This window comes from Mastacembelus armatus, chromosome 13 (genome assembly GCF_900324485.2).
Source record: "Mastacembelus armatus chromosome 13, fMasArm1.2, whole genome shotgun sequence".
Lineage (NCBI taxonomy): Eukaryota > Metazoa > Chordata > Actinopteri > Synbranchiformes > Mastacembelidae > Mastacembelus > Mastacembelus armatus.
Genome location: NC_046645.1, coordinates 25,859,718 through 25,876,902, shown reverse-complemented (window position 1 = coordinate 25,876,902; position 17,185 = coordinate 25,859,718). Strand labels below are relative to the sequence as shown.

General features: G+C 38.6%; 1 protein-coding gene across 4 annotated transcripts in view; it reads right to left on the bottom strand.

Moving 5' to 3' along the window:
- plekhg2 (pleckstrin homology domain containing, family G (with RhoGef domain) member 2) overlaps positions 1–7,711 on the bottom strand; it is a 76,778-nt gene extending 69,067 nt beyond the window's left edge. For all 4 annotated transcript variants that reach the window (XM_026315306.1, XM_026315359.1, XM_026315315.1 and 1 more), the window contains exon 1: positions 7,234–7,711. The gene's annotated coding sequence lies outside the window, so the exon portion shown is untranslated. The remainder of the gene's footprint in view (positions 1–7,233) is intronic.
- Positions 7,712–17,185: the final 9,474 nt, after the last annotated feature.

Below are 17,185 nucleotides of genomic sequence, written 5' to 3'. Positions count from 1 at the left end.
CTCCTGTCTCTGTGTTTTATCACATTCACTACACTTTTATCAGTGCTGGATGAAGTGCTCACCTCCTTTAATGCAGTAACAGTAGAAGTACCACAGAGTAAAAATCCTCTGTTCCAAGGAAAAGTCCTGCATTCCAGTGTTACTGCAGTAAAAGTACTTAAGAGTTTCAGCATGGGTGTCTTGGGAATTTCCCACCAGGGATCAATAAAGTTTGATGATCACACTGTGATTTGTCTGATTCTGAACTAAAGTTATCAGATAAATGTAGATTTCACTGACACACAATAGCTCCATACTGCTGCTCCTCAAGCACACACACACAGTACACACACACACACACACACACACACAGTACACAGAAACACATATCATGTAAAGGGGAAACATTGATTTTCCACCTCAGCATGTTTCCAGGTGTCAGGGAGAGCTAAAAGTATGTTAAACGTTAAAGATTTGCCAGAGTCAGGTGTGTGGAATCTGACAAATGTCCTCAGGTGATGTTCCTGATCATCAGTCGGACCTAAAGACTAAAATGTAAAAAATAAAAACATCTGGAGGAGAGGAGCTAGAAAGACGTGAACTGACAAGGCCTGATACATTAGCTGATATTAGCATGACACACTCAACCTGTCCACTGTGACTCTGAAGGCATTTTATCTTATTTTATTTTAATCTTATAATAATAATAGTCTCACATTATAATCAGTGGTCACTGAAAACCACATATTGATGGACAAAGGAAGCAAACAACATTTCAACTTTTAAAAAGTGAAAAACTGTCAAAATGCCTTCACTTCCAGAATAAATCTCATGTCATGAGTTGTCAGGTCCTATCTGTATTTGCTGTAACATGATTTACTCATGGAGCTTGTTATCTTTAGACTTTTTGACACAACACACCAAAACTCTGGTTTGCTGCAATCCTCCTGGCACAGGAAAAACAGATTTAGAATCATGTGTTCAGCACTATAGATGCTCTCAGGGCCGATGTAACTGAAGAAGAATGAGGAAAAAATACTGTTGTGAAACTTTTCCAAAGGGAAACATGAAGTCTGAGTCAGAGACACTGTGACCTCTGACCTCTGTCTGTTAGCACACATCTGGATGGCTCCACTAGTTTTCATCCAGTTCTGTTCTGCTCTGTCTGCAGAGGACAAGAGCATCTTTTACAAAGATGTTTTTTTATTTGTCTAAGACTTTTAGTAACGTCTGAAAACAAGATTTAGTGTGCAGACCAGGTGCATTCAAATGATTAGACAGGTCGGAGCAAAACCCCAAGTCAGAAAAAAGGAACGAGAAATGTAAACAAAAAGTAATATGATTCTCTCTCTTTCGTCCCACAGGTCATAAAGCAAAGTGTCGACCTGATGATGGCGCTGGATGGGAACATGAATGTGCGAATCCATCATCGGTGAAATATTTCAATGTGGACCAAAGTGATGAACCGACTGACACTGTCACTAAAAATAAGACCCATATTCTAATGAAACTGGACTGGAGGGTAACACGGTTAGAGGGTAAATATAGGCCGTGAGTACAAGGCTTCATTCTGTTGTGTTCCAGTTTTTCATGCTGTATTGTCCTGTGTTGTGTTCTTGGACGCAGCTTCCTCTCACTGGACATCGGCTGTGAATGTGTCATCAGCTGCTGCACAGAAAAGACTGAAAAACTACACGTAGTGTGCCTTTGGAAAGTCCCAGTATGCATTCGTGAAGCCTGTGTGTGGCTAATAGCACTCTGCAGCTTAGTGTGTGTGTGTGTTTCTTAAATTAGTGGAAAGAAACAAAATGACAGAGTTTTTATGGGAGGACAGGAATGGTGGAGGGAGCGATGATTCATGGTGGGAATGTACAGAGGGGCAGCAGGAGGTGTCAAACCAGTAACAAACACACCTGAACGTGACTCCAACTGTGCACCACATCAGCAACAACCCAGCTGCTGCAGAAAAAACACACAAAACCAACACCATTCAAACCAAACCCAGTTTTAATCCTTTAGATTTCAGCTCTGGTTGGTTCTACAAAGAACACTGGTTCATAACATCATGTGATGTACTGGCCCTTCTTACATCAGTCCTCCTGTTTGATTTTCTTAACTTTCTAATTGATGCTAATGTTTATGTATTAATGTAAGTTAATGTGTTTGTAAAATGAACATGAAGAATTTTCCATCAGAGAACTGATAACACTGGTCTGTAGCACTGGAATGACAACATCAGATGGGTCTAATGGGTTTAGTTGATGGTGACGCATTTTCACTAAATTTAACACTAAAAATGTCTTCAGAGGCCACTGTGTTACACACCAGCAGATGTGTTGTTGAGGGTAAACATCAGAGAAAAAGGACAGTCTGGTGTTGATGTGTGTCACAGGCCTGTGGATTATTATATTTGATCTAATTCAAGTCTGTGTGCTCCATGAGACGTCAAGCTGTCATCCACAGTCATGTCTTTTTTTGTCATTTACAAATGAACGTTTGTGCATTCATGTTTGTTAGTCCAGATGCACCTGGACCTACAGGTCTCTGGTTCCTTCTCTTCTCAGGAATTAAATACTGTGCATTAACACAGGAGACACACCCATTCATTAAAACATGCATTTGGAAGATCACTATGCAAACCGCTCTCTTCACTTCAACTTTCTCATTAAAGTGAAACCACATTCTGTTCTGTGTGTGTGTGTGTGTGTGTGTGTGTGTGTGTGTGTGTGTGTGTGTGTGTGCATATTACAGTTGTATATTTACTGTATGTATCCATGCATTTATGTGATTTATGTGTTTATGTTGTTTATGTTGTTTGCTGCATTGCTCTGAGGTTGGAAAAACTGCGGTATACATCTGTCGCCTGATCCACACACACACACACACACACACACACACACACACACTGTACGTCACAGCAGAGCCTCTATCTAACCTCAGACGATGCTAAATTGTCAGACTAATTATTATAAACGACAAAAACTGGTCGCTGAGAAAACCATCCCTCCACATCCCATAATTATCCTCCATTGGCTCAATATTAAAACTGCTTCCAAATACTTGGGATGGTTGGGGTACGTTTGATTTCTGTGTGCCTGTGAACTCAGTGGCTGCTTGTTTTTAAGAAGACCTTCACTCTCTCATACAAACGTCTCAGAGTGATGTTAAAAACCTCAAATTTGTGACACATGAGTTCTGTTAATGTGGCTCAAATAAGAGGTTTATTTGAACATCTCACCCTCTGTCGATTCTCAGTCGTCCAGGTGAAGTTATCCAGAGGTTGAGTCGTGACACCTGGACTTCTAGTTTTTAGGTTGAAACATTTCATTTCTCATCCAAGTGGGTTCATCAGTCTGAGGAAAAGCTGGTAGGAAACTCACATTTATCCTTCAGGTTGGTTTCACTCCACCCCTAGTCTGAACAGGTGGACAATGGATGTGAGCACAGGTTAGGGGTTACAAGAGACGATAATTAGATCCATTTGTCATGACTCAGCCTCTAGATCTCACCCTCTGGTGTTGTTCATGACTTTTAAACTTCAGCTGTACTGGGACTCAAACCTACAACCAACAACCCGGGCTTAGACCCCTCCTTCAATCTGAGCTCATTGCACTCAGTTTCTCTGCAGTAATCTGATTAGGCTGCCTAAACATATTCCACAGTTCAAAGTTTCAGGAATGCAGCTTACAAAGCTTGACTCTGGTTGGACTCAAACCCACAAACTTTGTCTCACTTCTCCTGTGCGAGTAGGCTGACCTCCCTTCCGGTCCCATGTACTGATCAGAATCTCAGACACGTGGCACTGATTTCTGATTTTGTGTACGACCAACACTTGAAGAACATTGCAGCTTAAAGTGCTGCCTTCAACTTTGAACTTGAAGTTGAAGAGCCACAAGCCTTTCTCACCTGTTGCTTGATCTGAATGTCACTTCCCAACGGTTAGAAAATGTTGTGTTTACTTACGCTGGGCATAATGATGTATGTATTACTGCTAACTACATGCCTCGACAATAGAAGAACTGCAAAACATGGAAACATGGTGAGAAATGCTATTTAAGAAAAGACAGACTCTGCTGGGAATCGAACCCACATGTGCTGTCCATTGCACCACAGAGCACCCACTCAGACCTGAAGGGGTTAAAGCAAAAGAGTAAAAGAAAAAAGCCAGAGCTTGTTTGGACTGATGGTAATAACAGCTAATGGTAAAGGTGGTAATAACAGAGTCCTGCATCCACCATCTAACCATTTATTGATCCATCCATTCCTCCATCATCACCCATCTGTCCATCCATCCATCATCCCTCCATCCATCCACCCATCTATCCATCCATCCATCCATCATCCATCCATCCATCCATCCAGCCATCATCCATCTATCCATTTATCCATCCATAATTCCTCCATCCATCATCCATCCATCCATCCAACCATCATTCCTCCATCATCTATCATCCATCCATCCAACCATCATTCCTCCATCCATCATCCCTCCATCATCTATCATCCATCCATCCATCATATATCATCCATCCATCCATCATCCACCTATTATCCCTCCATCATCCATCCATCCATCTATCCATCCATCCATCATCCCTCCATCATCTATCATCCATCCATCCATCCCTCCATCATCAATTCATCATCCATCCATCCATCCATCCATCCAGCCATCATCCATCTATCCATTTATCGATTCATCCATTCCTCCATCATCACCCATCTGTCCATCCATCCATCATCCCTCCATCCATCCACCCATCTATCCATCCATCCATCCATCATCCATCCATCCATCCATCCATCCATCCATCTATCCATCCATCCAGCCAGCCATCATCCATCTATCCATTTATCCATCCATCATCCCTCTATCCATCCACCCATCTGTCCATCCATCCATCATCCCTCTATCCATCCACCCATCTGTCCATCCATCCATCATCCCTCCATCCATCCATCCATCATCCCTCGAGCCATCTGAGCCTTTCAGTTTGAGCGTTTCAGTCTGCATGTTCCCACTGTGTCTGTGTGGGTTTTCTCCTCCCACAGTCCTAACACATGCAGCTCTATGAGATAAAGGATGGACGACTTTGATTTTGGCAACTTCAAGGCTCTTACACACACACACAGACACACACACAAACAGACACACACAGACACACACACAGACATGCATAAATGAGGTGTTGACGTGTATTTGTTCTTGACAAAGAGTGTTATTAGTGAGATTGATGCTCAGAAGGATGGAGCTGTCATCTGCCTGCCAACACACACACACACACACACACACACACACACACACACTTATAATTCCATTAGTGTTTTTCTTTAGCAATAGTCGAAGGGTTTTACTGGATGATGACCAAAGATGCAATCCCCAGTGATTCAGCCTGCACACTCACATACACACACACAGAGTTGAAAGCCAAGACACACACACACACAGCTTTCAGTTAAGTGGTGTGTGTGATTAGTGCATGTCTGGTTATCAGCCAGTGAGGAAAGATTTTCTCTGAGCACTGATGTGTGTGAGAGTCAGACAGCGCTGAACTTCCTGAGGACCCCAGAGAAAAGACTTTCAGACCGACACTGTCCAAATGTGTTTGTCCCAGTTTTCGGGCAGAACCTGAACTCAGCAGCACATTATTTAATCACATCTGTAAAGTTTTGTAGTTAAAGGAAACTGAGGCCACATCAGCTGACGGGATGCTTTTTACTCATCTCCTATAAAACACAGATGTGTTCAAAGGATGCTGTTGTACTGATTGGTGCCTTCACTGACCTCCTACGTAAACAGGAATAGTGCATGTGAACGACCCACAGCTGTGGTGTTCAGGATGTGAAGGTTTTACTTTTGATTAGGCCGAAGAGTTTTCTCTCGTTAGTTAAGAAACCGATTTTCAAAGTAAAAGATTTAAGTTATGGGAAAAGTGTTATTATTTCAAATTTATCTTATTTTAACCAAACCAAGTCCAAGCCAAGTTCTTTGCACTGTGGCCCACTGGTTTCTACATAAATCTTTAAAAACACCAAGCAGACATTTACGTTTTAGTTTTTCTAAACTGTAATTATTTTAAAAAAGAAGCTGCTTCTTGTTTTTCTAACAAACAGAAAGGTGAAGTGGAAATTAGGTTAGGATACCTTCAGTGTTTTATAGACAAGAGGAAAACTATTGGGCAGAACTAGAATCATACTTTTATGCACCATGTTTCTTTCTCAGGTCCAATCAGTCACTGATAAATGTAAAGGATTTCTCACCGCTCCATCATGAGTTCTGACCCATGTCCTGCTCTGCGCAGCTGATATTCCTCATGTTTGTGTGTTTGGACCAGTGTTTGTTCAGCAGTGTAAACTGCTTCTTTATTCCAACTGTCCTTAAACACGTCAGTGTCATGAGTGATATCATCTCTGAAAAGAACAATACATGTCATGCAGCCCATGTCTCAAAAGGTTAAACTGCATTTAATAACTGACAGATGTTGTGCTCTTTAACAGCTGGAAACTGATGACTGAAGGGTCTTTCAGTGCAGATGACCTCAGTTTAGTTTAATTTGCTGTTTCACTGACTGCAGCTTGTAAAGTCCTGCTAGTGGCCTCCTTTAGGGTGCCATGGTCTGCGTCAGTACAGTCCGTAAGGTTTATCCTCAAGGAATGGGCGGGGGGCGGGGGGTCAGGGACGGGTTTACAACTAGCTAATGCAATTATGCCACCAGGGCGCGCCGTGTGGATAGGGTTGGGGTTCGAGACCTGACCTGTAGGTGTTTGTTGGTCTGAAACTGTGTCAGACCGACTTCAGCCCGCATCCACACACAGTCTACCGAGTTTTAATAAGACCAGGAGAAACTGTGACACAATCACCGCGCATGTCTGCGCGAGACGCAGAGGGAATGCCACAGGTTTGCGCAAAAATGTTAAACACTCAAAGACGTTTCCAATACACGTGCACGCGCACAGCCACAATAAAAATACATGCATACCACGCACTTAACAGAAAACGTTTACAAAACATGAAAAATGATCAGTACTGAGATGGACGGTGTGGGGCTTTTATTGTGAAGGCGTTTGGAGTTTTATTTTGTCATGCGTCTTCCGAAGTTTCTTCCTTCATGTTACTATATTTGCGTCTTATTTTGGACGGAGATCTGCACATCTGTATCATCTTTGTATACAGATGTAAAAGAAAAACACAGAAGCCGTAGAGTTCAAAGAGCGTTTCCCGGTAAAAGTGAGGACCGTGTGAGTGTGTGGTACCTTGGTGCCGGTGAGGAGCGGAGACATGTACGTGCAGCCGCCGGTGAGTCCCTGCAGACCCCGCAGATCTCAGCTCTTTCTCCGGTGTTCCTGCTGTTTAACCGGCCGCTCCGGACGCATTGGAGTAAAAAAAAACAAAACAAACAAAAACACTTTCCGAGCTTTCAACAAGTTTCGTCTCTCACACACAAACACATTCTCAGGCACAGGCCAGCACGGCACTTCCAGAAACCTTTAGTTGTCAGTGCTCCGGTTCGTCCACTGACCTACTTGGCCAAGTTTTACGCACCAAAAGCGACAAAGGCTCCATGCAACATCTGTCCGACACAGTCCTCATGTAATCTCCGCCTCCGCAGGCAGAGAAAACTACGAAGGAACAGAGAATGAAGGTTTGGGCTGATTTCAGCGCGTTGAGAGCGTCAGTCTTCCGATGAACGAGGTGAGTTGGTGGTTTGGAGACGAGCTCCGGCGTTGCAGAGGCGGCTCGACCCGTCTGCCGCTGCAGTGGAGCGAGGGAGGGAGGGAGGGAGGGAGGGAGGGGGGCAGAGGGTGGTCCAAAAACCATCCGAGAGGCAGAAAAAGAGAGAGAGACTTTGAGAAATGAGAATGGACAATTGAGACACCGTGTCTCTTGAACAGATTTACTGCGCCGAGATGAAACATCCGCCAAAGTTTGTTCCAGACTTTCTTTATTTTTGTTCTGGTTCTGAACAGAAGTCAGAGCTTATTCCAGCTGTTTACGGAACAGACGCTGAGGTGTTACTGATACCATTAACCACAGCTGTGTTCATTTATTAAACAGTGTGAGGCTAATAGATCTTAGTGCTGTGTTATAATCAGTTATCTGAAAACTAAAGTGTTTATGTTTAGACTCAGTCTTTTTTCTTACAGAAGACTGAACATGTTTAGCTGCTTACAACACACACACACACACACACACACACACTAATGAGGTACACAGAAGCTGTTGTCATGACAACCACAGGTGTAAATCACAAGGCAGCTCATCTTATTAAAAAGCAAAACGCCGTTTTCTCCAGTTCACGTTTCATCTCGACCCAGACTGATGACAACAAACAGACCAAACAGCTTCCTGGTGCTTCTCAAAGTACTTCAAATTAGAAGTATATAAGGTAGTTAACGTCAGCTACCCAGCGGTATATAAAGTACTTCAAATTAGAAGTATATAAGGTAGGCGGTATATAAAGTACTTCAAATTAGAAGTATATAAAGTAGTTAACGTCAGCTACCCAGCGGTATATAAAGTACTTCAAATTAGAAGTATGTAAGGTAGTTAACGTCAGCTACCCAGCAGTATATAAAGTACTTCAAATTAGAAGTATATAAGGTAGGCGGTATATAAAGTACTTCAAATTAGAAGTATATAAAGTAGTTAACGTCAGCTACCCAGCGGCATATAAAGTACTTCAAATTAGAAGTATATAAGGTAGTTAACGTCAGCTACCCAGCGGCATATAAAGTACTTCAAATTAGAAGTATGTAAGGTAGTGAACGTCAGCTACCCAGCGGCATATAAAGTACTTCAAATTAGAAGTATGTAAGGTAGTTAACGTCAGCTACCCAGCGGTATATAAAGTACTTCAAATTAGAAGTATATAAGGTAGTTAACGTCAGCTACCCAGCGGCATATAAAGTACTTCAAATTAGAAGTATATAAGGTAGTTAACGTCAGCTACCCAGCGGTATATAAAGTACTTCAAATTAGAAGTATATAAGGTAGTTAACGTCAGCTACCCAGCGGCATATAAAGTACTTCAAATTAGAAGTATATAAGGTAGTTAACGTCAGCTACCCAGCGGTATATAAAGTACTTCAAATTAGAAGTATATAAGGTAGGCGGTATATAAAGTACTTCAAATTAGAAGTATATAAGGTAGTTAACGTCAGCTACCCAGCGGTATATAAAGTACTTCAAATTAGAAGTATATAAGGTAGTTAACGTCAGCTACCCAGCGGTATATAAAGTATATAAAGTACTTCAAATTAGAAGTATATAAGGTAGTTAACGTCAGCTACCCAGCGGTATATAAAGTATATAAAGAACTTCAAATTAGAAGTACAGTGGGTACAGAAAGTATTCAGACCCCTTTAAATTTTTCACTCTTTGTGTCATTGCAGCCATTTGCCAAAATCAAAAAAGTTCATTTTATTTCTCATTAATGTACACTCAGCACCCCATCTTGACAGAAAAAAACAGAAATGTAGACATTTTTGCAAATTTATTAAAAAAGAAAAACTGAAATATCACATGGTCATAAATATTCAGACAGCACTAACGTCAGCTACCCAGCGGTATATAAAGTACTTCAAATTAGAAGTATATAAGGTAGTTAACATCAGCTACCCAGCGGTATATAAAGTACTTCAAATTAGAAGTATATAAGGTAGTTAACGTCAGCTACCCAGCGGTATATAAAGTACTTCAAATTAGAAGTATATAAGGTAGTTAACATCAGCTACCCAGCGGTATATAAAGTACTTCAAATTAGAAGTATATAAGGTAGTTAACGTCAGCTACCCAGCGGCATATAAAGTACTTCAAATTAGAAGTATATAAGGTAGTTAACGTCAGCTACCCAGCGGTATATAAAGTACTTCAAATTAGAAGTATATAAGGTAGTTAACGTCAGCTACCCAGCGGTATATAAAGTACTTCAAATTAGAAGTATATAAGGTAGTTAACGTCAGCTACCCAGCGGTATATAAAGTACTTCAAATTAGAAGTATTTAAGGTAGTTAACGTCAGCTACCCAGCGGCATATAAAGTACTTCAAATTAGAAGTATATAAGGTAGTTAACGTCAGCTACCCAGCGGTATATAAAGTACTTCAAATTAGAAGTATATAAGGTAGGCGGTATATAAAGTACTTCAAATTAGAAGTATATAAAGTAGTTAACGTCAGCTACCCAGCGGTATATAAAGTACTTCAAATTAGAAGTATGTAAGGTAGTTAACGTCAGCTACCCAGCAGTATATAAAGTACTTCAAATTAGAAGTATATAAGGTAGGCGGTATATAAAGTACTTCAAATTAGAAGTATATAAAGTAGTTAACGTCAGCTACCCAGCGGCATATAAAGTACTTCAAATTAGAAGTATATAAGGTAGTTAACGTCAGCTACCCAGCGGCATATAAAGTACTTCAAGTTAGAAGTATGTAAGGTAGTGAACGTCAGCTACCCAGCGGCATATAAAGTACTTCAAATTAGAAGTATGTAAGGTAGTTAACGTCAGCTACCCAGCGGTATATAAAGTACTTCAAATTAGAAGTATATAAGGTAGTTAACGTCAGCTACCCAGCGGCATATAAAGTACTTCAAATTAGAAGTATATAAGGTAGTTAACGTCAGCTACCCAGCGGTATATAAAGTAGGCTACTTCAAATTAGAAGTATATAAGGTAGTTAACGTCAGCTACCCAGCGGTATATAAAGTACTTCAAATTAGAAGTATATAAGGTAGTTACGTCAGCTACCCAGCGGCATATAAAGTACTTCAAATTAGAAGTATATAAGGTAGTTAACGTCAGCTACCCAGCGGTATATAAAGTACTTCAAATTAGAAGTATATAAGGTAGGCGGTATATAAAGTACTTCAAATTAGAAGTATATAAGGTAGGCGGTATATAAAGTACTTCAAATTAGAAGTATATAAGGTAGTTAACGTCAGCTACCCAGCGGTATATAAAGTACTTCAAATTAGAAGTATATAAGGTAGGCGGTATATAAAGTACTTCAAATTAGAAGTATATAAAGTAGTTAACGTCAGCTACCCAGCGGTATATAAAGTACTTCAAATTAGAAGTATGTAAGGTAGTTAACGTCAGCTACCCAGCAGTATATAAAGTACTTCAAATTAGAAGTATATAAGGTAGGCGGTATATAAAGTACTTCAAATTAGAAGTATATAAAGTAGTTAACGTCAGCTACCCAGCGGCATATAAAGTACTTCAAATTAGAAGTATATAAGGTAGTTAACGTCAGCTACCCAGCGGCATATAAAGTACTTCAAATTAGAAGTATGTAAGGTAGTTAACGTCAGCTACCCAGCGGTATATAAAGTACTTCAAATTAGAAGTATATAAGGTAGTTAACGTCAGCTACCCAGCGGCATATAAAGTACTTCAAATTAGAAGTATATAAGGTAGTTAACGTCAGCTACCCAGCGGTATATAAAGTAGGCTACTTCAAATTAGAAGTATATAAGGTAGTTAACGTCAGCTACCCAGCGGTATATAAAGTACTTCAAATTAGAAGTATATAAGGTAGTTAACGTCAGCTACCCAGCGGCATATAAAGTACTTCAAATTAGAAGTATATAAGGTAGTTAACGTCAGCTACCCAGCGGTATATAAAGTACTTCAAATTAGAAGTATATAAGGTAGGCGGTATATAAAGTACTTCAAATTAGAAGTATATAAGGTAGTTAACGTCAGCTACCCAGCGGTATATAAAGTATATAAAGTACTTCAAATTAGAAGTATATAAGGTAGTTAACGTCAGCTACCCAGCGGTATATAAAGTATATAAAGTACTTCAAATTAGAAGTATATAAGGTAGTTAACGTCAGCTACCCAGCGGTATATAAAGTATATAAAGAACTTCAAATTAGAAGTACAGTGGGTACAGAAAGTATTCAGACCCCTTTAAATGTTTCACTCTTTGTGTCATTGCAGCCATTTGCCAAAATCCAAAAAGTTCATTTTATTTCTCATTAATGTACACTCAGCACCCCATCTTGACAGAAAAAAACAGAAATGTAGAAATTTTTGCAAATTTATTAAAAAAGAAAAACTGAAATATCACATGGTCATAAATATTCAGACAGCACTAACGTCAGCTACCCAGCGGTATATAAAGTACTTCAAATTAGAAGTATATAAGGTAGTTAACGTCAGCTACCCAGCGGTATATAAAGTACTTCAAATTAGAAGTATATAAGGTAGTTAACATCAGCTACCCAGCGGTATATAAAGTACTTCAAATTAGAAGTATATAAGGTAGTTAACGTCAGCTACCCAGCGGCATATAAAGTACTTCAAATTAGAAGTATATAAGGTAGTTAACGTCAGCTACCCAGCGGTATATAAAGTACTTCAAATTAGAAGTATATAAGGTAGTTAATGTCAGCTACCCAGCGGTATATAAAGTACTTCAAATTAGAAGTATTTAAGGTAGTTAACGTCAGCTACCCAGCGGCATATAAAGTACTTCAAATTAGAAGTATATAAGGTAGTTAACGTCAGCTACCCAGCGGTATATAAAGTACTTCAAATTAGAAGTATATAAGGTAGGCGGTATATAAAGTACTTCAAATTAGAAGTATATAAAGTAGTTAACGTCAGCTACCCAGCGGTATATAAAGTACTTCAAATTAGAAGTATGTAAGGTAGTTAACGTCAGCTACCCAGCAGTATATAAAGTACTTCAAATTAGAAGTATATAAGGTAGGCGGTATATAAAGTACTTCAAATTAGAAGTATATAAAGTAGTTAACGTCAGCTACCCAGCGGCATATAAAGTACTTCAAATTAGAAGTATATAAGGTAGTTAACGTCAGCTACCCAGCGGCATATAAAGTACTTCAAATTAGAAGTATGTAAGGTAGTGAACGTCAGCTACCCAGCGGCATATAAAGTACTTCAAATTAGAAGTATGTAAGGTAGTTAACGTCAGCTACCCAGCGGTATATAAAGTACTTCAAATTAGAAGTATATAAGGTAGTTAACGTCAGCTACCCAGCGGCATATAAAGTACTTCAAATTAGAAGTATATAAGGTAGGCGGTATATAAAGTACTTCAAATTAGAAGTATATAAGGTAGTTAACGTCAGCTACCCAGCGGTATATAAAGTATATAAAGTACTTCAAATTAGAAGTATATAAGGTAGTTAACGTCAGCTACCCAGCGGTATATAAAGTATATAAAGTACTTCAAATTAGAAGTACAGTGGGTACAGAAAGTATTCAGACCCCTTTAAATTTTTCACTCTTTGTGTCATTGCAGCCATTTGCCAAAATCCAAAAAGTTCATTTTATTTCTCATTAATGTACACTCAGCACCCCATCTTGACAGAAAAAAACAGAAATGTAGAAATTTTTGCAAATTTATTAAAAAAGAAAAACTGAAATATCACATGGTCATAAATATTCAGACAGCACTAACGTCAGCTACCCAGCGGTATATAAAGTACTTCAAATTAGAAGTATATAAGGTAGTTAACGTCAGCTACCCAGCGGTATATAAAGTACTTCAAATTAGAAGTATATAAGGTAGTTAACATCAGCTACCCAGCGGTATATAAAGTACTTCAAATTAGAAGTATATAAGGTAGTTAACGTCAGCTACCCAGCGGTATATAAAGTATATAAAGTACTTCAAATTAGAAGTATATAAGGTAGTTAACGTCAGCTACCCAGCGGTATATAAAGTATATAAAGTACTTCAAATTAGAAGTATATAAGGTAGTTAACGTCAGCTACCCAGCGGTATATAAAGTATATAAAGTACTTCAAATTAGAAGTACAGTGGGTACAGAAAGTATTCAGACCCCTTTAAATGTTTCACTCTTTGTGTCATTGCAGCCATTTGCCAAAATCAAAAAAGTTCATTTTATTTCTCATTAATGTACACTCAGCACCCCATCTTGACAGAAAAAAACAGAAATGTAGACATTTTTGCAAATTTATTAAAAAAGAAAAACTGAAATATCACATGGTCATAAATATTCAGACAGCACTAACGTCAGCTACCCAGCGGTATATAAAGTACTTCAAATTAGAAGTATATAAGGTAGTTAACGTCAGCTACCCAGCGGTATATAAAGTACTTCAAATTAGAAGTATATAAGGTAGTTAACATCAGCTACCCAGCGGTATATAAAGTACTTCAAATTAGAAGTATATAAGGTAGTTAACGTCAGCTACCCAGCGGTATATAAAGTATATAAAGTACTTCAAATTAGAAGTATATAAGGTAGTTAACGTCAGCTACCCAGCGGTATATAAAGTATATAAAGTACTTCAAATTAGAAGTATATAAGGTAGTTAACGTCAGCTACCCAGCGGTATATAAAGTATATAAAGTACTTCAAATTAGAAGTACAGTGGGTACAGAAAGTATTCAGACCCCTTTAAATGTTTCACTCTTTGTGTCATTGCAGCCATTTGCCAAAATCAAAAAAGTTCATTTTATTTCTCATTAATGTACACTCAGCACCCCATCTTGACAGAAAAAAACAGAAATGTAGAAATTTTTGCAAATTTATTAAAAAAGAAAAACTGAAATATCACATGGTCATAAATATTCAGACAGCACTAACGTCAGCTACCCAGCGGTATATAAAGTACTTCAAATTAGAAGTATATAAGGTAGGCGGTATATAAAGTACTTCAAATTAGAAGTATATAAAGTAGTTAACGTCAGCTACCCAGCGGTATATAAAGTACTTCAAATTAGAAGTATATAAGGTAGGCGGTATATAAAGTACTTCAAATTAGAAGTATATAAGGTAGTTAACGTCAGCTACCCAGCGGCATATAAAGTACTTCAAATTAGAAGTATATAAGGTAGTTAACGTCAGCTACCCAGCGGCATATAAAGTACTTCAAATTAGAAGTATATAAGGTAGTTAACGTCAGCTACCCAGCGGTATATAAAGTAGGCTACTTCAAATTAGAAGTATATAAGGTAGTTAACGTCAGCTACCCAGCGGTATATAAAGTACTTCAAATTAGAAGTATATAAGGTAGTTAACGTCAGCTACCCAGCGGCATATAAAGTACTTCAAATTAGAAGTATATAAGGTAGTTAACGTCAGCTACCCAGCGGTATATAAAGTACTTCAAATTAGAAGTATATAAGGTAGGCGGTATATAAAGTACTTCAAATTAGAAGTATATAAGGTAGTTAACGTCAGCTACCCAGCGGTATATAAAGTACTTCAAATTAGAAGTATATAAGGTAGTTAACGTCAGCTACCCAGCGGTATATAAAGTACTTCAAATTAGAAGTATATAAGGTAGTTAACGTCAGCTACCCAGCGGTATATAAAGTACTTCAAATTAGAAGTATATAAGGTAGTTAACGTCAGCTACCCAGCGGCATATTAAGTACTTCAAATTAGAAGTATATAAGGTAGTTAACGTCAGCTACCCAGCGGTATATAAAGTACTTCAAATTAGAAGTATATAAGGTAGGCGGTATATAAAGTACTTCAAATTAGAAGTATATAAAGTAGTTAACGTCAGCTACCCAGCGGTATATAAAGTACTTCAAATTAGAAGTATGTAAGGTAGTTAACGTCAGCTACCCAGCAGTATATAAAGTACTTCAAATTAGAAGTATGTAAGGTAGTTAACGTCAGCTACCCAGCGGCATATAAAGTACTTCAAATTAGAAGTATATAAGGTAGTTAACATCAGCTACCCAGCGGCATATAAAGTACTTCAAATTAGAAGTATGTAAGGTAGTTAACGTCAGCTACCCAGCGGTATATAAAGTACTTCAAATTAGAAGTATATAAGGTAGTTAACGTCAGCTACCCAGCGGCATATAAAGTACTTCAAATTAGAAGTATATAAGGTAGTTAACGTCAGCTACCCAGCGGTATATAAAGTACTTCAAATTAGAAGTATATAAGGTAGGCGGTATATAAAGTACTTCAAATTAGAAGTATGTAAGGTAGTTAACGTCAGCTACCCAGCAGTATATAAAGTACTTCAAATTAGAAGTATGTAAGGTAGTTAACGTCAGCTACCCAGCGGTATATAAAGTACTTCAAATTAGAAGTATGTAAGGTAGTTAACGTCAGCTACCCAGCGGTATATAAAGTACTTCAAATTAGAAGTATGTAAGGTAGTTAACGTCAGCTACCCAGCGGTATATAAAGTACTTCAAATTAGAAGTATATAAGGTAGTTAACGTCAGCTACCCAGCGGCATATAAAGTACTTCAAATTAGAAGTATATAAGGTAGTTAACATCAGCTACCCAGCAGTATATAAAGTACTTCAAATTAGAAGTATGTAAGGTAGTGAACGTCAGCTACCCAGCGGTATATAAAGTACTTCAAATTAGAAGTATGTAAGGTAGTTAACGTCAGCTACCCAGCGGTATATAAAGTACTTCAAATTAGAAGTATATAAGGTAGTTAACGTCAGCTACCCAGCGGTATATAAAGTACTTCAAATTAGAAGTATATAAGGTAGGCGGTAGGTAAATTGTGGTTGTTCTTTATGTGTGAACCTTGATACCTTTAATGTGATCACGTGATCATATTTACCTTCTAGTACTGAATGATGGGAGGACAAAGTGTCTGTGGAGACAAACATATTTACCTACAACGGGAAAAACTCTTCCATAAAAATATAGCTGGTGAGTCTGATCGAAGTATCCGTGTGTCCCCACACTGAGCTGGTCTGTGTCCACCTATTAAATTATCCTGTGATTCTGTCCAAAACTTTCACAGCTCAGAACTGAGCCAGGCTGAATTCAGTTCAAAAAGAGTGAGTATCATTTTGAAAAATAAAATAATTAAATAATTCAGTAGCTAATTCAGTGTTCCTGCAGATTTGTTAGCCTCAGTTTATAATTTCAGTGTTTTCTTCATCCTCAAAGGTTTTGATGCATCAGACTTTACTGGAGTTTGTATGGTTTCAGTCTGAAACACTGTGAAGTGATTACACCTCAGCACAAAGAGAGAGCACATCTGTTCCTTCCAGTGTACCAGTCTGGACCAGTGTATTGGACAAACACAACCGAGTCAGCACACACACATGGAATGCATACACAAACAGGAGCTGGAGTAAACAGCACTAAAAAATATAGACACACACACACCCACACACACACACACGGCTCCTGACGGTGTTATTCCAAAGTCAGACATTCCACAGCTCAGTTTCCTGCAGACAGCCACCCTGTCACACTAACC